The 26,020-nt window shown below is 48.5% G+C and overlaps 1 protein-coding gene across 2 annotated transcripts in view; it reads right to left on the bottom strand.

Moving 5' to 3' along the window:
* The window catches only part of PIGL (phosphatidylinositol glycan anchor biosynthesis class L), a 50,570-nt gene that overhangs the window by 14,581 nt on the left and 9,969 nt on the right, over positions 1-26,020 (bottom strand). The gene's annotated exons all lie outside the window — the stretch shown is intronic.

Below are 26,020 nucleotides of genomic sequence, written 5' to 3'. Positions count from 1 at the left end.
ACCAGATCCTGATTTATATATGCCAGAATTTTGTAAAGCCTCCGTTTTATTGATTATTTAGGTTGTTTCCAATTTTTATTATTGAACTAAGGTGGTAACTAGCATCCTAATACGTAACTGTTTGTATGCATCTCTCAGTATTTCCTTGGGATAAAATCATAGAGACGTACCTTCGGGGTCAAAGGTGAAGTGAGGAGAACCTGGGTAGATCTCCCTCTGAGGAACCGTGTTAAGAGGAGGAGGTGAAGGGACTTCCCTGGCGGTCCAGTGGTTAAGACTCCGTGCCTCCTCTGCAGGGTTCAACCCCTGGTTGGGGAACCAAGATCCCACATGCCGTGTGGCATGGCCAAAAATAAATAAATAAACAAATGAAACAGTATAAAAAATTTAAAAAATAGAGAGGAGGAGGTGGAAAGCATGTTAACTCACAAGGAACACCATCACGGAGAGAGAGCCGTGCACTTCACAGGCTGGAAGGAAAGACTAACAGGGACAACTCTTATCAAGAGCTCCATTCTTTCTAAACAACTCAGGTGTTTTGTACCTACTTCCTTATCCCTGAGAGCTCCCTGAAAAGGCCAGTTCATTTACATTCTTTGACAGCTGGAGAGAGCGGGTTGGAAGGGAATGAGTTACACGTGGAGTAGGCACCATGGCTGGCTGAGTGGGGCTGTAAGGGAACACGTGTGTTGTCAGGACCCCAATTTCATCTTGTTAACCAACCCCTCTCCTGGGAAATCACGTGGATGTAATTCAAAGCCAATAGGAAAGCAGAGGTCAAGCCCTAAGAGTAGTCAGGCTTCATATTTAAGGAACGTCTGGACTCGCCCTCCTACCTGAGGCAAAGGTGATGCGTGTGCTTCAGCAGCTGACAGGTATTCTGCAGCTGCTCGTTCCTCTCCCCGAACCCAGACCTGAGCAGGCCTACGGCGAACTACTGAGAGGTCCTAGAAACTTCCTTTAATTATTAGCAAGCTCCTTCTTGGCTTTTATTGCAACTTTAATGAAAAGAATATGGATCTATGCCTGGGTAGCTCTGCTAAGATGTAAAGCTGAGTAACCCTTTCTGGCTGAGACAGGATATGGTGGGCTGAAAACAAGTTTCTGGCCAGGTTTGGCCAAGTAGAGCAGAGGTGACACCTCTGAAGACCTGAGGACAAGGGCAAGCAGGGGTTGCACCGGGCGCCCTTACCCGACGCTTCTCCTTCCAGGAGGATTCCCGCCTGCAGAGCCCTTCAGCCCAGAAATGGTCAAGCTGGAGCTGCTCTGAAATGTCAGGCAAGTCACCATCAAGAGGCCCGCGGTCCCCCCACTTCACTCTAAATCTCTAGTCAATCAGGTGATGTTTCCTGATAAAGAAGCCAGCCGTGGAGAACCAGGAATGGGGGTGGAATTTCCAAGGTCGTTTACAGAGGAAGCCTGGAGACTACTTAAAACATTAAAAAGGCCTAGGAAAGATTGTTTGAAGAAAACAGGCATTTTACAAAGCAAGACATGCAAGCTGCCAGCATATATTCTTTTGATTCTCAGAAAGAGTCAAAACAAATGCAAAATGAAAGCAGGACGTGGTGTGGAGGAGGGCTCACAGGAAAGGGCGTGGCTGTCCCCCACCCCCCACCCCGAGCTGAAGGCTGCACCTATCTGCGAGGGCAGTTTGGCTACGGTGCGATTATTCGTGCTCTTTGACCTTATCTTTCTAGAAATTGACTCTAAGGAAATAATCAGCCTAAAAGTCAAAGTCCGATCAGGCAGAGACACCACTTTCACTGCAATTACCGGGGGAAAGAGGCCGGCAGTTCTGTTGTTCTGCCACCAGGGAGCAATTTCTCTAACTTCCTGAATTGTGGTTTATGAAAAATGCTAAAGATAACACAGAATTTTAGGGCATGTTCAAAGTAAAAGCAAAGAAACTTAGATACACCCAAGGAAAGGAATGTTAAAGCAAAACCAAAAAAGAGAACTCCAGTTAGTAAACTTTAATTTTGCTCCTGACTTAAGAATGAGACTCATATGAAAGAGGAAATCTATGTAGAGGAATTGAATTTTGAAAACAGCCTGTGAGAGAACTTCCAAATAAAGGGCTCTGGGTGTGTTCAAATGGCCAGGTATCCTGGCCTGCGCTCCCCAGAAATCAGGACCGGGACGAAGGCCTATTGGGAGGTGTGACCCGGGAGCAGGAGGGAAGCCGCACGGGGAGGGGAGGCGGTGCTGAGGTGCGGGCTGGCTGCGGGGGCCCGCGGGCTGCAGGACTGCGCAGAAGGCAGGCATCTCAGAATCGTGCATCTGTCCGGGACGAGAAAGAGGCAGGTACTGATCTCCGGGGGCGGGGGGCGGGGTGGTCAGCTCTCCGGTACTTTAGGGCTGAGCACGCGTGGCAGACACCGCGCAGGGGCAGGGCTGGCCCGGGCGACGGGCAGCCGGCCTCCTGGCCGCGGGGAGGCGTCGTGGGTGGTGCCGGCACGCACCGCGCAGGGCACGGCAGGGCGGGGCTCCCAGGGGGAGGGTCGCTGCACGTTTACCCGTGAGGGCTGCGCATGCAGTCGGCGCCAAGCGCGGGCGCCAACGCGGGTGCAAGACCCAGGGAGGCGGGGGAAGGGGCTCGGCTGCTGTGCGGGGAGGAGGGCTTGCGGGCCGGCGGGGGCCGCAGAAGCGCGGGGAGCACCTCGTGAGGACGCGGCCCTGCGACCCCGAGCGGGCGGGTCGCGACCCGACACAGCCGAGGAAGCGGCCCTCCCCGGAGTGCAGCTAGCAAACGCTGTGTTAATTCCGCTGGAAAATGCCCCAAACCTAGCCCTGCCCTAGACCTTCGTGCTCGGCCTGTGAGGGTCATAGAATAAAGTTTGTTTTCCTGCCGGCGGAGCAGCCTCGGACTCCGACCTGCTCTGCTCTTTCTAGTGACTTGCCCGGGCTCAATGGGGGCATCGTCCCGGGAGGGGTGAAGGGGGCGGTGGGCCCTCCTCCTCCCCCCTCCCTCCGTCCCCCTGGGAGAAGGGCTAGCCGGTGGGGACCCCGGCGTGGGACACGGGCCGGGGGCTGATCACCGCGCCCCGCCCCAACGGCGCCGCGCACGCCCTTATTTGGTCCTGTGGCTCCTCTGCCCGCCTCCTCCCCAGCCTCCCTCCGGTACATTTCTAAACCCCGGGGCTTCCTCTGTCATCCAGGCGGGCAAAGGTCATCTGAGTTCAGCACTAACCCGAGGCGGTTGGGCGGAGTGCTGGCAGATCACCTGGGCCCAGGCGCCGGGCCTCGGGCTGCAGGAGCCGCGCCCAGGCCAACGCGGGTCCGGGGACGCTGGGTGCGCCCGAGACCCCGGGGGACCCGCCGAGCTGGGGCCGGTGCGGGGACCTTGGGAAGCGGGCGGGCGGCTGCGGGGCGTCCCTTGTTCGCCAGGGACCAGCCGAAGAGGAGTAGAGAGGAATAGAAACCAGGGGAAGAGGAGGGGGAGAAAGGGAAGGAGAGAGAGAGAGAGAGAGAGAGAGAGAGAGAGACAGAAGTGAAATAGACCAGCCTGTGTATGTGAAGTGTCCACTCCGACAGGGGCCCCTCCTTAAGCAGTTTAAGAGCCCAGACAACGACCAGATGTCCCAGGAGACCCTCGTCCACATAGGCTCCCCACCCTAACCGTACAATGGATTTTCCTTTCTCAGGGACAAAAAGCTAATCATGACTGTTAGGTATACCTGTAGCTCTCCTTTCTCTGAAAGATGCGTTTTATGTTAGTATCACAACAAAGTGTGCAAAGCTTGCAAAATGAGAAATTCTTTTCCAAAAATTGCTAATTTATTAGCTGTCTTAGTGGCAACTGAAAAACAGAACCTGCTCACTGAACTCCCTTCAGAGGTCACCGGGTTCTGCTGGAGAGGCCCAGGCCTGTGTCCGGACTCCTCCCCTCTCCCCACCAGACACACAAGGGCTCCCCTGAGCAGAGGCTGTGTAATAATGTTCTCAGAACAGAGGAAGGGCCGTAGCCTAAACTTTCGATGGGTCTCTCAGTCTTCTGGTGCCTGAAATGTCTGCCTCATTCCTTTTTCTAAAAAAGCCAAATTTAGGGTTATGTCAGAGAAGGGGTTCATCCCTGATCTTGGCAAGCACCCGAGACACTGTCACACGCCAAGAAACAAGAGCAGACATGTAAAAAACAGAACTAAACTAAACAAAAATACAGACATAAAGCCAGAGGGTGGGGTGTGGAGTCCCCCCGGCCACTTGGCCTGCTCACCAGGACACCCTGGAGTCCCAAGGGGTGGGGTAGGAGGGCTGAACCAGGGAGCCAGGGCAGCTTAGGATGAAAGGGAGCCTTAACTTGTAGCTTCCACTGGGCTGCAAGGCACTGTGGGTGCAGGAGGATCAGACCAGTGCTCAAATAGCAAAATCCAGGACAAACGGCGCTGTCAGAAACAGCCAGACACGTTGCTACGGGGGATCAGAGAGGAAAATTTAAGGTTGCACAGTGTGGATAAAAAAGGCTCCTGTGGAGGTGGAGGCGTCTGTGCTGGGTTGGGAGGAACAGGCCTCCCGGCAGGGGCCACACGTCCAGTGAGAGGAGGAGAGCAGAGCCACGGTGTGCAGGCTGAGTACGGGGCTGTGGCTGAGACCACAAGTGTAGTTTCGCTGGGCAGGGGGCACCCGTCCCTGTATAGAGACTGTCGTACAGGGAGGAGCACGGGGCGGTTCCTGCAGGGCAGTGGGCAGATCAGGTTTGCTTTAGGAAATCAACCTGGGAACAGTGAGGGACGCACTGGGGGCGTGGAGCATAGCTAGGCGTCGGCAAGTTCCAGTTCAAAGACGTGCCCGTGCGATAGAGGAGAGCAAGGCGCCAGGAGGTCTCATGGAAGGAGACTTTGCCAGATTTAGCAGCTGATTGGGTGGTTCCTACCATCATGAACAAGGAAGAACACAACATCGCAGGTGATTCCAGCATCACACACGAGGGCTCCACGTTTAGAAACAGCGCCTTCCTTACAGTCAGATGCCATCACTTTATTTAGTCATCACTTGGTGTGACGGTCCAGGATGGGCACTGAAACTGGTGGTACCCAACTATAGAGAGCTCATCCAAATGGTGCTTACTTTTTTGGGTTCGTTTTAAGATCATCAAAATTGCAACAGCACGTAAAAAAAAATAATTCTCATGAAGAAGCTGTAGCCATGGAGAAACTCTCCGGGAATAGCCTCGAGGGAGCAAGAACCAGAACAGTTGCTTGGCGAGCTCTTGAGTCGGGATGGGGGAAGAGGATCGGGTCTGGTGGCGCAAAGACAGCGCAGAGCTGTCGACGGGACCAGCGCTGCGCAGGGCTTCAGGAAGAAAAGGCCGCTGCATTTCACCCCTTGGGAGACCACGGCTGGCCCTGGAAGCAGTGCCCATGAAGAGGGGCAGGCAGTGCAGAAGGACGGGGTCAGTGGGTGGTGAGAGAGCGGCACCAAGAGCTTCAAGAAGTTTGGGAGGAAGTGAGAAGGGAGGCCTGCAGGACCCGGAGTCGGACCCGGAGTTTGCGGAAGGGTCTGTATAGCCCTGAGGATGTCTGAGGATGCGGCAAACAAGTCAGCTGACTTGGTAGAGAGGAAAGCTGCCTGGTGAGGGCAAAAGGAGAGACGGAGGTAAATCCTGGGCAACGTGTGGCTGCAGGGGATGGACGTACCACGCAGGGAGCAGAGCTACAGGCTTGCGCAGGGGTAACGGTTCCCGCTCCGTCGGCTGCTGTGAGGATGAAATGAGATAATACCTGACGGACACTTAGAACAGAGCCTGTCCTGTGGTCGGGGTCCAACAAAGGTGAGCTCCTGACCGGATTCCTGATTGGAAGGGAATCTGATGCCAAGGAAGGAAATGGGCGATGGGGTGTCAGGCCACAGAGAAGTGTGGTCCACGGCCCACGTGATTAGATCACAAATGTGAGGGAGAAGAGCCACACTCACGTGACCTGACTGTCATCGGCCCAGCAGGGGGCCTTCAAAGGTTTCTGTGGATTCGACCTACATTTTGGGAGGGTGTCAGCGAGGGGACGTCTCTGCAGAACCCTGGATGCAGACGGTGGGGTAGAAAGATGGAGACTGAATGGAGACACGGCTGGAGGGCCGAGCAGAAGCAGGGGGAAACTGAGAGGACCCCGGCACCCGCCACGGTGACCACGCGGGCCACAACTACTGAAGCCCGTGCGCCTAGAGCCCTTGCTGTGCAACAAGAGAAGCCATTGCAACGAGAAGCCCGTGCACCGCAACAAAGAGCAGCCCCAGCTCGCCTCAACTAGAGAAAGCCCGTGCGCAGCAACAAAGACCCAATGCAGGCAAAAATAAATAAATGATAAATAAAAATAAATAAATAAAATAATTCAAAAAAAAAAGCCAAAACATGTCTCAAAAGAAAAAAAAAAGTGTCAAAATCTACCTTGTCAAAAAATGGGTTCAGGGACTTCCCTGGTGGTCCAGTGGGTTAGACTCCACGCTCCCAATGCAGGGAGCCCAGGTTGAATCCCTGGTTGGATAACTAGATCCTGCATGCATGCTGCAACTAAGAAGTTTGCATGCCATAACTAAAGACCCCACATGCCACAACAAGAATCATGTGTGCCACAACTAAGACCCAGTACGGCCAAATTAATGAAGTAAATACTTTTAAAAAATGAGTTCAAAATGAACTATTGTTCTGCATCAGAGTTTTCCAGCTGAGGCCCACAAATCCCTAGATGTCTGTGGCCAAATTCTCAGGGCTCCAGGAGTTCTTAGAAAAAGGTATTTTTATTTTTATTTTTGCGGTACACGGGCCTTGCACTGTTGTGGCCTCCCCCATCGCGGAGCACAGGCTCCGAACGCGCAGGCTCAGCGGCCATGGCTCACGGACCCAGCCGCTCCACAGCACGCGGGATCTTCCCGGACCGGGGCACGAACCCGTGTCCCCTGCATCGGCAGGCGGACTCTCAACCACTGCGCCACCAGGGAAGCCCAGAAAAAGGTATTTTTACTGAGATGACAATCTAGAAAAATTGTGATTATCTCACTGACAAGAAAGCAGATATGGTCATGTGATGTTAGCGCTTGTATTTACGTGTCTGAGATCACATGTGTATTCCCAAAGTTCCTGAGATACTTTTTTAAAAAGGACTCAAATAATACATATGAGCTAAACATGAACAGAAAACTAAGTTACGAGGAAAAAAGGATCCACGCACCACTCAAGATTAACGAACCCTGCCCCACAGCACTGTGGGTGGAAAACCACCCCACGTTCTCTAGGCATAAAGGCTAATCTCTCTGTACCAAGCCATCCTTCCCCAGAGTTGTGGGACCCTTAGCCCCTCTCCTGTGGGGTTACCATGGGCCCAGGCAGCACCGTTTAGTGGGTCGCACCCCAGGAGCAGGTGGGACCTAGAATTAACAACGTGAAGACACATTTTAGACTCGATTGCAAAGGGCCTGTGGTGAATTCCCGCACCTGTGTGCGCATCAGGCTCCAGTCTTTCCCCCAGCGATGCTGTGGTTTCCAGCCCTGTGTGCTGGACTCTGCCCTGGTTCACTTCTATTTCTTTACTAAGAGTGGAGCCAGCCCACTTGGTCAGGGCCTCGCGAGGGTCTGGTGAGGTCACATGATAAAAACAAGTGCCTTGTTTCCTGTCCTAGATGCTGGCTGTGGTCTGGCTCCAAACAAGAAGGTCAACTCAGAATCACCGCAGGCCACTTGCCCGACTCTGACGCCCCTGTTAGCTTGACACTTGCTGCGGTGTCACACCCACTAGACCAGGCCTCCTTGGAGACAGACGCTAGTCCAGTTCAAGTACGTTCGCCCCGTCCTCAGACTGCTATAATCTGACGGCTGATGGGCTGGCCTGTGCTTTGAGGTCCCTGCCCCTCCGGTAGACATGCCTGTCCGATGTGACAACACGGAGGGGAGGGGGGCGCAGTGGGGGCTGAATTTAGCTGTAATGGGAATAAGTTAATACGACATATAGAAGATCCTCTGTTGGGAAGTGCAGTGGAATGAACAGAAAAGTGAATGAAAATTGAAAAGTTAGAGATACACACGAATGTGCTAAAGGATACCTTGGGGCTTGAGGCCATCCTAAAAGGTCCCGCTGAACTCGCAGGCAGACCTCCTGACTCCATGCATCCACTGAGAAGGCACAGCCTTTGATGCAAGAAGCCTCATTTTATGCCTTTGATGCAAGAAGCCTCATTTTATGCCTTACAGGGCGGCCCTAAACACGGACAGAATTAGCACCTAAAACGTGTAAGATTCCGCTTGTAAAGATGCGTTTAAAGTGAAATGCTGCTGTGCAGCGAGCTTTCTGACGAGGCCTGCAGAGACTCCTGGCCTCCTCTTCCCTCGTCCTCACATCTGAATTGCTCATCCTGACCCATTTCTTTTTTTTTTTTAAATATTATTTATTTAGTTAGTTCTGGCTGTGTTGGGTCTTCGTTGCTGCACGCGGACTTTCTCTATTTGCGGCGGGCAGGGGCTACTCTTTGTTGTGGTGCGCGGGCTTCTCATTGCAGTGGCTTCTCTTGTTGCGGAGCATGGGCTCTAGGTGCATGGGCTTCAGTAGTTGTGGCTCGCGGGCTCTAGAGTGCAGGCTCAGTAGTTGTGGCGCAAGGGCTTGCGGTGCGTGGGCTTCTCATTGCGGTGGCTTCTCTTGCAGGGCACGGGCTCTAGGTGCGCAGGCTTCAGTAGTTGCGGCACGTGGGCTCGGTAGTTGTGGCTCACGGGCTCTAGAGCACAGGCTCAGTAGTTGTGGTGCGTGGGCTTAGTTGCTCTCCGGCATGTGGGATCTTCCCGGACCAGGGCTCGAACCCGTGTCCCCTGCATTGGCAGGTGGACTCTTAACCACTGTGCCACCAGGGAAGTCCTGTGACCCGTTTCTTATACCACATTCCAGACCCCTCGCCTCTGGCCTCACTCTTGATCTCCTATTTCTGACCTTGTCCTGACTTTCAGCCTCGACCCCTGACACTGTCTTTCTGGCAATCCCCTTGGTTCCCAACTGGCCAGGGCTTGGGGTGTCCATCTGTGACGGGCAACTTGGGAACACATTAGATGAGCACCTTTCCTGCCGAAGCCCTGGAAGCTCTGCTGATCGGGGGCTCTGCTCCCTGCCCCGTGAGTGCCCGGGTCATTGAGGGAGGCCATCGCCTCTTTACTAGCTGGGCAATCTGGAGACACTGCCCTCGCCCAGAAACCCTGGCCGTGGCTCTGACACCCCCGCCCCAACACATTTCCAACGGCTCCATTTAGCGGTAGGGCAAAAGGGAAAATTCAGGCCCTCGAAAAATATTTGTTTTCCCTTTTTAGGCAGAGTGACATTTTTGGTGTCCAGTCTGACAGGGATGCTGGAAAGACGGGTCACTTAGTGGAGGTGACACGTACACACCTGGGAGACCCTCTGGCCTCCCCTCTTACCTTTCACAGCTAGGTGGTCACCAAGTCCTTGAGATGCTGCCTCTGCAGCAGCACTTGGCACCGTCCCCTCTCTCTGTCTTCTCTGCCACTGCTGTGTTTCTGACTCGTGTGTCACCTGATTATGCTGACTGGTCCCACGGTGCCAAGTCTGGACCACCCCTCACAACGCTGCTCTCTAGTGTTGCCAGAGAGCTTTCTAAGATGCAGATCAGATCAAGTCATTGCTTCCAAGCTTTCCATAGTTTTCAGAAACTGCTGAACTCCCCTGACCTCCACCTGGTTTGCGCTCGTCGTGATCCGCACCCGCCCTGCTCTGCGCTGCCCTGGGTTCGTCACCTGTTGTGCTGGGATTCTCTTCAAGACCGTGAGATCCTGAGGGCAAGGGCCTGGCTTTTCCTTTTGCGTCCCTAGGGCCCAGCCTTTGAGATCCGGCATATGCTCAGTAAGTGAAGGCTAAATGAATAAAACGCATTTCAGGGATCGATAAAGAAACACACTGAGGGGCATCCCTGGCGGTCCAGTGGTTAGGACACTGCACTTCCATCGCAGGGGCCACGAGTTCGATCCCTGGTCAGGGAACTAAGATCCTGCATGCTGCGGGATGTGGCCAAAGAAAAAAAAAAAAAAAAAAAGGAGGAGAAACACGCTGAAGCCCAAGTATCTCTCACGAGCTCTCAGACCTCACTTCCTCCTGACTCCTGTGTCAGCCTGGACCAGCAGGCCCCAGTGCTTGGTGAACGGCCTCCCTCACAGTGCAGAGGTGCACCAACCCCGAGAACACAGGCTTAGGGGGAGCGCAGGCAATGCGAAAAGAGCTAGGGACCAACCCTGCAGCAGGTGTAGGTGACGGCCCCAAGTGGCCGGGAAGGAAGGAGGCGGGGGACAGCTGGGGCTGGTACTGCTGTCGACGCCAGAGTAGTGTCCCGAGGTGCGGGGGGTCAGCGTGCACCAGGGCTGCTGAGAGGTCAGGAAGGTGGGACTGAGAAGTGCCCCACCGATTGCACAATTAGAAAGTTACTGTGACCCTGACAAAGAGGGCTATCAATGGCAGGAGGAGGGAGGGAGGGCAGGGATCCAGATGTGACTGCGCTGGGGAATGAGTGAGAGGCGGGGATGGGATGGGGGACAGGTAGTACCTGATTATACGCAAGAGAGAGAAGCGGGCGGCGTGGGATGGAAGACAGTTGAGTGGAGGGGTTTTTTTGTTTGTTTATTTGAATGATGCAAGAATCTCGAACAAACAGACATGGAAAGTAGCCAAAACAATGAAATAAGAACGAACAGAAGCAAATGAAAATTTCCACTGAAGCTCCTTATGGGTGTAACAAACTGTGGCAAAGGTCAGGATTACTGACGAGGTTATCAGTGGCGAGGCTGTAAATAGCAGGTGTCCAGGTGTCTCCTGGCTGACCTGACAGCTGGTCCTAGGAAGTGGACCGTAGGTGACTCACCTCTCTAAATTCTGGGAGCTTATTTCACAGGTAAGGCAACGCAGTGAGCAGCCAATTTCTGGCTAAGGATAAAAGCCAGGAGACAAGCAGGCGCAGGTAGGGAAGTGGTGAAATCGACCTCAAATGAGATGGAAGGGAACGGCCTTTGGGCTTGGGGTGGCCAAGACGAGGCGCCAGCCAAAACCTGAATTTCAGACAAACAGTGAATAATTTTAAAATATAATTATGTCCTATGTGATATTTTGGACATACGGAGATTAAAAAAAATGATTGTTTACCTGAAACTCAAATTTAACTGGGCCACTTGTCCTTTATCTGGCAACTCTGTTTAGGGTACGTACCTTTCTGCAGTATAACATTATGTTCTTTGAATCACAAAATGTTAGTTGTGAAATAAAGACCTCAGAGATGATCTCACTCACATCCTTATCTTATTTAAGAAAAGAACGAGGATTGGGACACAGATCTGCCTGCCTGCTATCACCTTGCCGGACAGAAGCAGGGGAGCTGGGGCCAGATCATACGGTCCCCAGGGCTGTCAGAGAAGAGAAATGCCCAGGAGACATCATGAAATTCTCTAAGAGGCCTTATTATAAAATTAATTTTATTATTAAAAAAGGAACACGCCACCTATTCTATGACATCTCTCGGAGCCCTTGAGGAAGAAGGTGCATTGTTAAATGGAGCAATCACATATAACATATCCCAGTCACAGAGAGGCTGAGAGATAATAGTTTATACTGGATACACTGGACATGAGCCCAAGGTTATGTCTGCTTCAGTCTCCATGGGCAACGGCTCACATGTTTGTAGGTAGGTGACCGATAACCATCTAGTGAAAAAAAATGCCACGTCAGTTCCTCTCAGGTTGGATCTAGTAATTTGAAACTACTTGTGGGATCACAGAGGATCAGTCCAGGAAACCAGCCTCATAATAAGAACCTGGGCAGGATAACAAAGACCAGGGCAGGGATCCGATTTATGGAAGTGGGAAGATGAAGAGTGTCGGTGAGGCTGGCATCTGATGAACCTCTTAAGAGTGTAGCTTGGTACTGAGCAAACCCCCACCAGGACCTGGACTCAGCTCTGTAAAGACTGACGAATGAAACACAAGATGGGGAAGACAGTCTTGGTCAAATACTTGAGAGACGCCGTGACTCATTCTTTAAAACGAATCTGTGGCTTCCTGTGTCTGACCAGAAGCTCAGGGCTAGACAGCAGCCTAAGCGCCTTGGCCGTGCTCCACAGCCTTTCACCTGGTTGTAACTCCCCAGATCCCGTCTCCTGCTCTGCCCCTGCAGCCCCTCCGGACACCCTGGGACTTGGATTCCTGCATGTTTCTGGCTCTGTGAGTGTGTCTGGCCCTGGAGTCTGACAGTCCCTGCCCTGACTTGGGCTCCTAAAGGATGCCGTTCCAGCCCACCTGGAGGCTGAGGGGTTACAAGTGCCCACATGGTCATCTGATGATCCCATGCTGTAGCTGCTCTACACACTTCTTCGGGGTGGCTTAATAAGAGTGATGAGAGACATTCTGATTCTTCTTCAGCTCAGCTAGGACCAATGGAAGAGGCGTCTCTATGCCTTACCTTTTCCTCCGGAAAACAGTGATTTCCAAAGTTAAGGAAGACACTGGATTGGAGGGTGACAAGGAGAAAGGGGTGGCAGAGAAAGAGCAAATCTGCAGGACAGTTTGGTGAGAAGTAAAGGAACTTCATTCTCATCTGTTGGGCAGAAGGAAGCTGAGATGGGGGAGGGCCTCTCCTCAAGGAGCTGCATCTGAGGACCAATGTTAGTTGCTTCCGCGGTCTCGTAAGGAGTGACTGAGCTAAGGCTGTGTTATCGGTATGCGGGGTCAGGGGACAGCATACTTTGGGCTACACACAGAGGTTTCCCCAGGAATGCCAGTGACTGAAGATTCTGGTATTTTCTTCCTCACTCTTGCAGTCCTTTCTGCTCTTGAATCCCTATCAGGAGCCTGCTCCCATGCCCGAACTCCACGCAAAGAGACCAAATAATGCCCCCTCCCAGGCGACCTGATCCAGGCTTCTCCACTCCACTTCTCTCTCATGGGAATTCGGACCTGCAACTCAGACACAGCAACCCAGAGGTTCCCAAACATTACTGTGCCTTAGGACCATCTGGGGGGTCTGTAAAAAATGCAGAATCCGGACCCCTCACCCCACTAGAGTCAAGAGGATTACAGTAGAGCCTAGGTACCTGCATTTTCACAGGCACCACAGGTAGTTCTGCTGCACCAGGCCTACAGATCAATCCCCGTATTTTATGAAATACCATTCCAGTTAGTCTGTTTGGATGGAGGGGGGCCATGGAAAGCCAGGGCCATGGAGACCATAAGCACAGGCCAAAGCAGAGGGGAGGCCGTGTGGCCCTGGTGTGCTTTGGGCAAGTTACTTAACCTCTCTGTTTCTTCAGTTCGAAAATGGAGTAATAACAGTATTCACCTCATAGGACCGAGAAGTAAACAAGTTAATATATTTAAAGCATGCAGAATAGCGCTGGATACAGAGTGAGGATGTGTCAGCTATTATTATTATAAGGCTGCTGATCCTGTTTCACTGGAAAAGGAAGAAATGGGGAAAAGGAAGTGGCAGCAGAAAGGGATGGCTTGGGGGAGAGAGGGCTTCGCTGGACGCTGGCGTCTTGCACTCTGCCGGCATGACACACCACTCCCCTGGTGTTCACGCCACGTGGCTTGGGGCCTCTGACACTTTTGGGGTTTTCCACCTGTAATGCTCCCCTGCTGCTTCTTCACCAGCCTGCCTTTTACGCATTCGTGACTCGGCTCAGGTCACTAGAACAGTCACATCTTTAGGAAGACCTGCCCCAAATCTCAGGTCAGGTGAAGCAGTGCTCCTTGGAGACCTTCCTCTGCCCTTGCCCTTGCGCTCTATCTCTGCTCTTACCATGGCATGATGAAAATGTATGTGCTCATCTTCTCCCTAGCCTGGGGGCTCCTGGAGGGGTGAGTCTGTTTCACTTAACCAGTCTGGTCCCGGCTGTCAGCCCAGGCCAGGTGTGGAGCCAGGCAGAGGGGAACCTGGGATACCTGCTCTACTGTGGCTGGTCCTGCACAAGCCTCCACTACCCCCAGATGCACTCAGTGGGCTGGTGAGGGTCTTGAGTCTGAACTTGGTGGTCGGAGAAAGACTAATAGCCAAGTCAGAAACCACAAGTTCATTCCTAAGACCTCAAAGCCAAAGACTTGTCCTATGACTACATCCAAAAATAATTCAAAGAGTTAGGAGATTCATGAACTTGGTTTCTACCACCTCCTTGGAAAAAAAAAAAAGGAAGGGATTAATATTTATTGAGCAGTTATACTTGCCAGGCTTTGGGTTCCGGATTTAGTTCAAATAAGGGGCCTGTGAGGCAAGCAGCACCCCTACTGTGTAGCTATGAAGCCATGATTTAAAAAAAAAAAAAAATTATTTATTTATTTATTTAGCTGCACTGGGTCTTAGTTGTGGCATGTGAACTCTTAGTTGCAGCATGCATGTGGGATCTAGTTCCCCAACCAGGGATAGAACCCAGGCCCCCTGCATTGGGAACGCAGAGTCTTAACCACTGGACCGCCAGGGAAATCCCCAAAGCCATGATTTCTAACACGCGGCTGTCAGCTGCCCGGCACTACCTGGCACAAAAGACGAAGTAATGGAAGACCCTCAGGTCTCATCCTGGAGGTGGACAGGAAGCCCACCCTGCAGACACTGGTGTATAATTAAATAGTGTTTTACTCTATGTAACACGCCAGAGTGAGCGGCCATGGGGATTTATTTCACGAGGTTAATGAGGTTTCTAGCAAGGCCACGGGACAGTTTTATTAGTCAAATAAATTATGATACAGGTATCCCATGGAATAGTGTGGAGTACTGGAAAATGAACTATATTTGTGCTTGTATGTAAATATATATTTGTGAAGTATTGAAGGTATGGAAGTTTACACATCAAGAGGTTAACAGTGGTTTCTTCTGAGGAGAGAAGTGTATGGAAGGAGACATTCATTTCTTTCACTTGATATATTTTTGTACTGTTTGTTTTTACAATTAACATTATAAATGTTCTATTATTAAATGTTACTATGATTTTCATAACAGCTTGGTTGAGATTATAATTCACATGCTGTGCAATTCACTCACTTAAAGTGCACAATTCAATGTGTTTTCGTTTTTAGTATGTTAACAGAGTCGTGCAACCGTCACGGCAGTCAATTTTAGGAGATTTTCATCACCTCAAAAAAATAAACCCCATTATGAGTCCCTCCCCACTCCCCTCTCCTCCCCACTCCTGGCAGCCACTGATCTACTTTCTGTCTCCATGGATTTGCCTGTTCTGGGTGTTTCGGATAAACGGACTCATACGCTATGTGGCTGTTATCTGACTTTTTTTTTTTTTTTTTTTTTTGTGGTACGCAGGCCTCTCACTGTCGGGGCCTCTCCCGTTGCGGAGCACAGGCTCCGGACGCGCAGGCTCAGCGACCATGGCTCACGGGCCCAGCCGCTCCGCGGCATGTGGGATCTTCCCGGACAGGGGCACGAACCCGTGTCCCCTGCGTCGGCAGGCGGACTCTCAACCACTGCGCCACCAGGGAAGCCCCTATCTGGCTTCTTTTTAGGTGCATCCACACTGTAGCATGTATCAGTACTTCACTCCTTTTTGTGGTTGAATAATATTCCACTGTGTGGATAGACCACATTTTGTTTGCCCATTCATCAGCTGATGGGAATTTGAGTTGTTTCTAACTTTTGACTACTGTGTACAGTGCTGCTATGAACATCCATGTACACGTTTTTGTTTGAATGTCTGTTTTCAATTCTTTTAGGTCTTTACTTTGGAATAGAATTGCTGGGTAATGGTAATTCTGTATTTAAGTTTTTGAGGAACTGCCAAACTCTTTTACATGATGACTGAACTATTTTACAAACCCACCAGTGCATGAGGGTTCCAATTTCTTTGAATCCCAGCCTACACTTGGTATTTCCCTTCTAATTTTATTTTTAAAAAATGGTTGGGCTTCCCTGGTGGTGCAGTGGTTAAGAATCGGCCTGCCGGGCTTCCCTGGTGGCGCAGTGGTTGAGGGTCTGCCTGCCGATGCAGGGGACGCGGGTTCGTGCCCTGGTCCGGGATGATCCCATATGCTGCGGAGTGGCTGGGCCCGTGAGCCATGGCCGCTGAGCCTGTGCGTCCGGAGCCTGTGCTCCGCAACGGGAGAGGCCGCAACAGTGAGAGGCCCGCGTACCACTCACACAAAAATAAATAAATAAAATTAAATAAAATAAAAAATGGTCAACCTAGTCGGTGTGAAGTAGTGTCTCACAGTGGTTTTGATTTCTATCCTATAATGACTAATGACGTTGAGCATCTTTTCCTATGCTTATTGGCCATTTGTATATCTTTGGAGAAATAGCTATTCAAGTCCTTTATATCTTATTTTATCTGTTACGTATACTATACTCTATATAGTATATAAGGTATATTACATTTATATCTATCTACCTATCTATATCTGGATATTAATCCCTTATCAGATGTATGATTTGCAGATATTTTCTCTCATTCTGTGAGCTGTCTTTTCACTCTCTTGATAGTATGCATCAGGCACTAAAGTTTTTAATTTTGATGATGCAGTCTATTTTTTCTTTTGTTGGTTGTATATGCTTTTGGTGTCATGTCTAAGAGGGCTTTGCCTGACCCAAGCTCATGAAGATTTGCTCCTATATTTTCTTTCAAGAGTTTTATAGTTTTAGCTCTTATATTTAGGTCTTTTTGAGCTAACTTTTGGGTTTAGTGTAGGGAAGGGGTCCAGGTTTGTTCTTTCGTATGTGGATATCCATTTGTGGAAAAGAGTATTGTTGCCCCATTGAACTGTCTTAGCAGCCCTGTTGAAAACCAATTGACTGTATATATGAGGGTAACAGTATTATTAAAGAAAGAAAGAAAAAGAAAACCTAAAAAAGAATAGATCCTATAAATCCTTCCAGTACAGAAACTGGCTAGTTAAGCTGTGGCTCAGCCTTGCAGAACTAGGTCTACCTCACCATGACAGTTTTGCCAAAGTACGACCACATCGTCTTAAATTGCAACACATACAGGCAGCTGCAATTTTTCTTATCCCAAGGGCTCTCTGGAACATCCCACAAATGACTAAGAATTATTTCTTGGAACTTGGTGTTATGGAGAAATAATCTGAAAAACTGACCCAATAACCTTTCTTCTGGATCCTAACACTCTTTGTCTATAAGACTTGCATGGTAGAGAATTAGTTGCCTCTTATCCAAAGTTTTTGGTGCCTAGTACAATTTTTGTAGATGCTCTAGACTGAATATTTGTGTCCCCTCAAAATTCGTACGTTGAAACCTGTTTCCCCAATGTGATGGTATTTGGAGGTGGGGCCTTTGGGAGGTGATGAGGTCATGAGGGCAGAGCCCTCATGCATGGGATTAGTGTCCTTATAATAGAGACCCTGGAGAGCTCCCTTGCCTCTTTTGCCAGGAGAGGATACAGCAAGAAGAGAGCCATCTGTGAACCAGTAAACAGGCCCTCACCAGACACCAAATCTGCTGACCCTCTGATCTTGGACTTCTCAGCCTCCAGAACGGTGAGACATAAATTTCTGCTGTTTGTGAGCCACCCAGTCTACGGTATTTGGTTATTAAAAGGGCTGCTGTTTAGTTTTTTACATCCCTATTCAGCTCTCTGATGCAAGGACCCCAGCATGTCACAGCGAACACAGTCTACCGTGGATGTCGTGAAATGTGCCGGTGCTTAGTAAAATGGAAAGCACTTAAAAGTGTGTCAGCTGTATTGCCAAGCTGAGCACATAAACCTCCATTTGTAGAAGAACAGCCATATCTAAACACGTCCTGCTCTGCTCTGGATAAGATCTAGGCGCTTGAGGTAAAGTCGCCATCTCATCCAGTCATTGTACGTATAAGAAAAGAGAAGCCCAGAGAGGGGACATTATTTGCCAAAGGGAACACAGTCGGTTTGTGGCAGAGCTACAACCTGAAGCCCCATTTCATGACCCCTGGACCAGAGCTCTTTCCGTCATACTGTACTTCCCTCATTTTCTTTTCTCTGGTCTTGATTTCCTCTTACTCATTCTCCCTTCAACTGCTAGCAGGACTCCTAGGTGGGAATATGGACTTCCACTTACAGTGCCAGTAACACTTCCACTTCACTCTCTTCCCTTAGACGCCATCGAACACAACAAAAGGAATAACAGTTATAGAGCATCGACTTTGATGAAGCAAAAAAACCCCCACCATATCAGAAAATCAGAAAACATAAACATACCCGCCTAATACTGTAAGATCTGCCCCAGAAAGAGGGGCATACAGCTGGCCAGCAGATGCTCTACCTTGCATCTGCTTTTAGCAGGATTTGAAAGTCCCTCAAAATCAAGCCTCACCATCCTCAGAGGCACCAGTACTCTTTGATTAGCACTGTGAGAACCAGAGATAATAATGGTCAAGGAGAAGCACACTTTGAAGGAGAATCATGTTGATAAGCTATTTCTGGTGATGTGACATCATGTCTCCTTGTCCCAGGAGAGTACCAAAAGGCGAATAAGAAAAAACACAAGGGCTTCCCTGGTGGCGCAGTGGTTAAGAATCCGCCTGCCAATGCAGGGGACACGGGTTTGAGCCCTGGTCCGGGAAGATCCCACATGCCGCGGAGCAGCTAAGCCCGTGCACCACAACTACTGAGCCCACGTGCCACAACTACTGAAGCCCGCATGCCTAGAGCCCGTGCTCCGCAACAAGAGGAGCCACTGCAATGCGAAGCCCTCGCACCGCAACGAAGAGCAGCCCCTGCTCGCCGCAACTAGAGAAAGTCCGCGCGCAGCAACGAAGACCCAACGCAGCCAAAAATAAATAAATAAAATGAATTAAAAAAAAGAAAACGCACGAAAAATATAGGTGCCTCCATGATAAAGGAAAGAGAATATCTGAAGAGCTGCAGCTGAAGACAATTAACATTCAGTAGAAGTTTCGGATGGCCTAACCACTGGACCGCCAGGGAATTCCCAGAAATAATATATTTTAAAATAAATCTAATGAAACTTTTGGTTTACAAGTAATGTATACTCACTATCAAAACTATGGAAAATACAGAAAAGTGTAAAGAAAGTATACACTGCTTTTTAAACTCAACATTATATTATGAACATCTTCCTGTGTTATTAACTATGCAGAGAAAACTCTGAATTGTGGTTTCATGTTCTGGACCGTGGCTATATAATTAATTGCCTACTGCTAAATTAGGTTGCTACCAACTTTTTGCTATTATGAAGAGTGCTGTAATGAGTATCACAATACACAGTCACCTTGAATCCTATTTTTGTGGTGTATTTGCAGCCTCTTTCAAGGAGTAGAATCAGCCACAAATACATGCTTTGTTAAGCCCACTCTCCCTGGTCCCACTCTACTTCTATACTGACTTATGTGACTTGAAGACCAGTCATGTGACTTAAAGACCCAGCCTCCCTTCAGCTCCCAGAATAACCCGCCTTTGAAGTAGCAGGGAAGCAGCTTTCCAAGTTCACACAGTAGCTCCGTATCAGCTTGGTCCACTTCGGTCTCCTCCCCTGGTTCCTTTTCTAGGAAACATTCCTGTCCTTCGCGCCCTTTGGGAGGACGGGAGCCCTGCTCTGCTCCTGCCAACTGGGACTGGAGCTGTGCCCTTGTCCTGTGCCCAGGCACTTGTGTGTATTTGGAGAAAGCCTGCGTGGAGCTTTGTTTTCATCTCTTATAGCGAGAGGACGCTTGGTCAGATCCACTTTGGCTGTTGGCATATGGTCTTTTCCGGTTTTTTTGGGGGGAAGGCTCTTACTGGGTCTTGAGAGAGAGAGAGGGGGTTTAATTACAAACATGACCCCAACAGTCCCAGACTCTCTGCTTTGTGGCTTCTCTTTCACTGTATGATTTGTGTAGATTTATTGGAAAACACAAAGAGTTCCAGGAACTGCTAGCAAGCCAGGCTCATTTACGGTTTATACTAGGTACTGGATTCTGTTTCCTTGTTCAGCTCAAATTAGTCTGTCAAAGTCTTGGGCGTGTTAATGCCGCAATGGTGTTAAGACAAGCACTGGGAATGAGATTTTCATGACGCTGAACCTTTAGGACAGTGGAGCCAAGCTTATAGAATGGCAAAAATCAAGAGATGTAGAAAAATTCTTCCAAACCAAAGTACTCACTTAGGACTTTCCAGAAGTTTAAAAATAACGACGCAAGTCAGGGATCAAGACTGTTTCACTTAATTAAAAAGTGGAAACAGTCTCACTGAAGTCTCAGAAATTGGTTTGCTAATCACCATTTCCGGGTAAATGAAGAAAAAGTGAGGAAGGGGGTTGAGACGCTTCGGTATCATCTAAGTTCTCGAGACCACACGTTTACGTGCTGCCACAGGAAGAAAGCTTCGGGTATAAACGGAGTCATTCATTTATTCAACAAACATGAACTGAGCACCTACTATGTGTCAAGGGTTAAGACAGAGGTTGCGGATACAGGAATAAAAGATATAGAGGGGCTTATGGCGCAGATTAAAAAATTAGTGTATGTGCTAGGATAGAACGGGACAATGAGAATATAACCAAAGTGCCTAAGAAGATCTGGGATGGTGCTGCAGAGTCTAAGATAATCTTGAGCTGGGGTTTGAGGGATGAAGAGGTGTTTGCTAGAGGGCCAGGGTGTGGGGTGCTGGGAAGAGAGGAAGCGTGTGGAAGAGGGCCAGGCACATGCATGGGTGTGGACGCAGAGGAAAGCGTGGTGTGTTTGCGGCCCAGCTTACATACGAGGACACAGGTTGGGGCGCTGGGAGTCCTCCCTGTTTTAGTTGTGGGAATAGCTGTGACGTGGCATTGCAGGTGCAGGACGATGGGAGCATGGATCAGACCACGATCAGCTCTGAGACCCCATAAGTTTTGCCCAACAGTTGGTCATTGGGCCCGGAAGGCATTTTAATGGGCCTGGGTTATAACCGGAGGGTCTCCGGGGGTCAGGCCCCCCACATTTCCAGCCAGAGCCCTTTGGAGCAGCTTATCTGACCCTGTGCCCGCTCATCCTCCAGAATGAGGCCCATGAGACAAGCATAGTGTTTATAAAAAGGCTTCAAAGCATTATTATCTTTTCAAGGAATTCTATTCTATGTTTTGAACTTATCAAACCAAATATTATCAAAACGTACGCAAAATTATTTCTAATTTAGCCTTCACTTGTAGGGATAGAAGCTGAGTACAGAGGGAAGAATGTTTTATTACTTAGGTGGAGTAGTCTTTAAAAAATATAATACATCAATATAACCGTTTCCTTGTGCTTCACTTTATTGCGCTTCAGAGATGCTGCATTTTTTTTTATAAATTGAAGGTTTGTGGCAACCGTGTGAGAGCAAGTCTATTGGTGCCACTTTTCCAACAGCATTTGCGCTCTTCATGTCTCTGTGTCACATTTTAGTAATTCTTGTAACATTTCAAGCTTTTTCATTATTATCATCATATTTGTTATGGTGATCTATGATCTTTGATGTTATTATTACAACTCGCTGAAGGCTCAGATCATATCTATTTTTTAATTAAGCTATGTATGTTGTCTTTTTAGACATAATGCTACTGCATACTTAATACGCTATAATGTCGACGTAACTTTTATATGCACTGGGAAACCAAAACATTCCTGTGACTTGCTTTATTGTGATATTCGCTTTATTGAAGTGGGCTAGACCCCAACCTGTGATATGTCTGAGGTCTGCTTGTACTTTTTTTTTTTTACATCTTTATTGGAGTATAATTGCTTTACAGTGTTGTGTTAGTTTCTGCTGTACAACCAAGTGAATCAGCCATATGTATACATATATCCATCCCCATATCCCCTCCCTCTTGAGCCTCCCTCCCACCCTCTCTATCCCAGTCCTCTATGCCATCACAAAGCACCGAGCTGATCTCCCTGTGCTATGCGGCTGCTTCCCACTAGCTACCTATTTTACATTTGGTAGTGTATATATGTCCATGCCACTCTCTCACTTCGTCCCAGCCTACCCTTCCCCACCGGGTCCTCAAGTCCGTTCTCTACATCTGCATCTTTATTCCTGCCCTGCCACTAGGTTCATCAGTACCATTTTTTTTTTAGATTCCATATATGTGCGTTTCTGCTTGTACTTTAAAAAGTAATATAGGCGGGCTTCCCTGGTGGCATGGTGGTTGAGAGTCCGCCTGCCGATGCAGGGGACACGGGTTCATGCCCCGGTCCGGGAAGTTCCCACATGCCGCGGAGCGGCTGAGCCCCTGAGCCATGGCCGCTGAGCCTGCGCATCCGGAGCCTGTGCTCCGCAATGGGAGAGGCCACAACAGTGAGAGGCCCGCGTACCGCAAAAAAAAGAAAGTAATATAGGCTTCCTGAAAAAGCAAAAGCGAAATAAAACGGTACAGAATTCTGTGGAATTAAGAAGTGCAAGTGTCCTTCCCTGGTCCAGTTAAGTAGCAGCTACTATTAACGAGTCTGGTATATGTTCTTTTAGAAATTATCTATGTGTACAGAAAAGTGTGTTTACTTTTTGTTTTGTTTTGAAATGTAAATGAAATAATTCTATGGACTCTTCCTAATATATTAAGAAGCACAAAAGCAACAAATGAATACTAAATCTGTAGGTTGCATTTCCCAATCACATTCAATTCCCAAGTACCCTGGAGAGGGTCTCTAAGCCCCTTCTAGGCCTGAACCTTGGCACAGTGAACGTTTCTGCAAACTCAGCAGTGGCGACGGTCAGGCCAACACCTACTACCCGGCTCCTGGACCTTGAACTGTTCTCCTTCTTCAGCATCTAGCACAGCGCCTTTCCCAGTCCAGGCACTTAATATGCATCTGTTAGTAACATGCAGTTAAATATCATATGATTCATTAAATCAGCAGAACCCACAGATATTAAGGAGCTAGGTACAATCACCCGAAGTATCCATTTGGTTGTCTGATTACCGAGATGCCTTCTCATCTTGAGACCTGAACTTTTTCCCTCTTTAAGGCGTTGGATAAGGGTTTACTTTAAAAAAATTGTATTTATTTATTTATTTGGTCACATAGGCTCTTTGTTGCAGCACGTGGGCTCCTTAGTTGTGTCATGCAAACTCTTAATTGTGGCATGCAGGTGGGATCTGGTTCCCTGACCAGGGATCAAACCCGGGCCCGCTGCATTGGGGGCGCGGGGTCTTATCCACTGCACCACCGGTGAAGTCCCTGGATAAGGGTTTACCTGACTGAGCTCCTCTGGCTAAACGTCTCCCTGAAACCCAGCCACGAAGTTCAGAACAATGGAAGACAGCAGACAACATCAATCAAATGTTCTCTTAAACACGCATTCGTCTTCCAAATACACTAACAAAGTGGTGACCTACTTTCTCGCAGAAAGTCAGGAATCAGTTCCGTCTTCCTTTCTGCTTTCGAGGCCTAGCACTGACTGCCATTTGTTAAATGTCTGGCCTCAGACGAGTGTCTTAAGCTTTAGTTTCTTCATGTGAAACTGAAAAAGGATAATAAAGACCTATCTTTCTACAGTTAGTGGAAGAATTAAATGAGATGACCTTTGTGAAATTGTGAGTCCCTTCATGGAGTTGACAAAGCACAGTGACCACAGAGCCTCAGCTGGAACGCCAGCTCTACCACATATTAGCTGGATGACCCCGGGCCAATGACTCAACCTCTCACTAGGCCTGTTTCTTATCTATAACGTGGAAGAAGTAATTGGATTATTTTGAAGGTTTTAAGATCACGTATTTAGTATGGTCTTTGGCACGGACAATAACAGTTTAATATACATTTACCATTATTATTCCGAGTGTAGGTCCTCCATAAAACTTTTTCTTTTTTTCTTTCTCCCCTTCATTCTTCTCTTTGACCCATCTAAATAACCCAAAGCAAGATTCCAAAGCTCTGCTTTTTCTGGGTTAGGAAGTGAGAAGCTGAAAGACTAAAAGTTGCATGTTGCTAGGGACTGAATTGTGTCCTCCCACAATTCATGTGTTGAAGCCCTAATCCACAATGTGACTGTATTTGGAGACGGGGTCTTTAGGAGGTAAAGTGAGGTTAAGTGAGGTCATAATGGTGGGACCCTAACCCTATAAGACTGGTGGTCTTATAAGAAGAGGAAGAGAGAAACTTCTCTCTCCCTGCTACATGTGAGCAGTGAGGAGACGGCCATCCGCACACCAAGAAGCAAACTCTCTCCAGAAATCGACCCTGCTGCACCTTGATCTTATACTTCCAGCCACCAGAACTGTGAGAAAAAAATACATTTCTGGGGACTTTCCTGGTGGCGCAGTGGTTAAGACTGCGCTCCCAATGCAGGGGTCCCGGGCTTGATCCCTGGTCAGGGAACTAGATTCTGTGTGCATGCCACAACTAAGAGTTTGCATGCTACAACTAAGGAGCCCGCCTGCTGCAACTAAGGAGCCCACGTGCCACAACTAAGACCCAGCGCCACCAAATAAATAAATATTAAAAAGAAAAACTTCTGTTGTTTAAGCCACCCAGTCTCTGGTATTTTGCCATGGCAGCCTGAGCAGACTAAGATACCTGGTTTCCTTGAATCTTCAAACTGGCTTCTTGAAGTATTTATTTTTAACAAGTTTACTAACCCCCTCCTGTAGCATCTTCAAAGTAGGGGATATTGCTGAAGCTGCATGATCTTCGGGATATGTAAAAATTGTAATAAATTAAGTCAGAGTCTTCGTTTCTTATCAAAAGGATGCATGAGCCAACATGAAGAGGCCAAAGAGGAGACAACTGGAGTATCAAAGAACACAGTGACTTAAACTGAAAATCCGAACGCGTGAACACAGAAGTTCCTAATGAAATAAAGCAGTGGCCTCCCCATCCAAGAAACAAACAAACAAACAATGGGTTACCATCGGAGGTATGTAGGGGATCAACTCCTATTCTGAAAACGGCGATTAAAGGGAAAGAATTAAGCATTTAGCCTGTCTTTTGGGATCAAAGTACCTATCAGGATAACTAAATAGCCCCAGTTGATAAAGTTCTGCTTTATAGAAGAATATATAGCTAATACATTTGGAACGCAGGAGACATTTAGAAAGTCACCGTTTTGCAACTTCTAGTTCATTAAGGATTCGTGAAAGCACCGCGTGAAAGGCTGATGTGGGTCTTTACAGTGAACGGGGCGGCCATTGCCACGTGAGCTCACTAAGAGTGAGGCACACAGTATGTGTGACAGACAGTCACATGCGTGACTAAAAGTGAGACAGGTAGTACATGTCCTGAAATGACGGAACAGGGAGTACACAGTGCAGCTTCTTGCCCCTGAAAGTTAGCGTTCATTTCCAGTTTGCAAGAAATATGGAGGATAGAGGAACTGCTTAGGTAAAACCACGAGGGAGCAGACAGACAAATCCTTCTGTACGACAACTGACTCAGGTTTTCAACAATCAGTGCAAGGTCGGGGGGGGGAGGGACACGCAGAATATCAAGCAGGTATAATGTGTGCACTCTGTCTACATCCTGATTTGAACAAACCAACTGTGAAAAGACATTCATTTTTGAGCTACTTGGAGTAGCTCAAAATGGACTGTGCATTGGAGACATCAAGGAATTGCTGTTACTATTAATTTTGTTAGATGGATAATAATGACATTGTGGCTGCATGAAAAAAAAGTCTATCTTCTTAAGAGATGTATCCCGAAGTACGTAGGGATAGAATAACCTGATGGTTGGGTTTTCTTTTTAAAATACTTCACACACAGGAGGGATAAATTGGGAGACTGGGATTGACACATACACACTACTATATATAAAACAGATAACTAATAAGGACCTACTGTAGAGCACGGGAAGTCTACTCAATACTCTGTAATGGCCTATACGGGAAAAGAATCTAAACAAGAGTGGATACAAGTATATGTATAACTGAGTCACTTTGCTGTACACCTGAAACTAACACAACAGAGTAAATCAACTCTACTCCAATAAAATTTTTTTAAAAATATATAACAGCTAAGTTACAACTGCAAAAAAACCACAACTTCACACACAACAGATGTTATGTGGGGTTAGACGAAGTACGTACGGCAAAGGCTTGACAATCACTGGTCTCAGATTACAGGCATGTGGGGTTCGTAATACTGTTCTTTACACTTTTGACTCTTTTTTTTTGGCTGCGG

Source organism: Lagenorhynchus albirostris, chromosome 20, assembly GCF_949774975.1.
Source record: "Lagenorhynchus albirostris chromosome 20, mLagAlb1.1, whole genome shotgun sequence".
In the NCBI taxonomy this organism is placed as follows: Eukaryota; Metazoa; Chordata; class Mammalia; order Artiodactyla; family Delphinidae; genus Lagenorhynchus; species Lagenorhynchus albirostris.
This window is presented reverse-complemented; position numbering and strand designations above follow the sequence as displayed.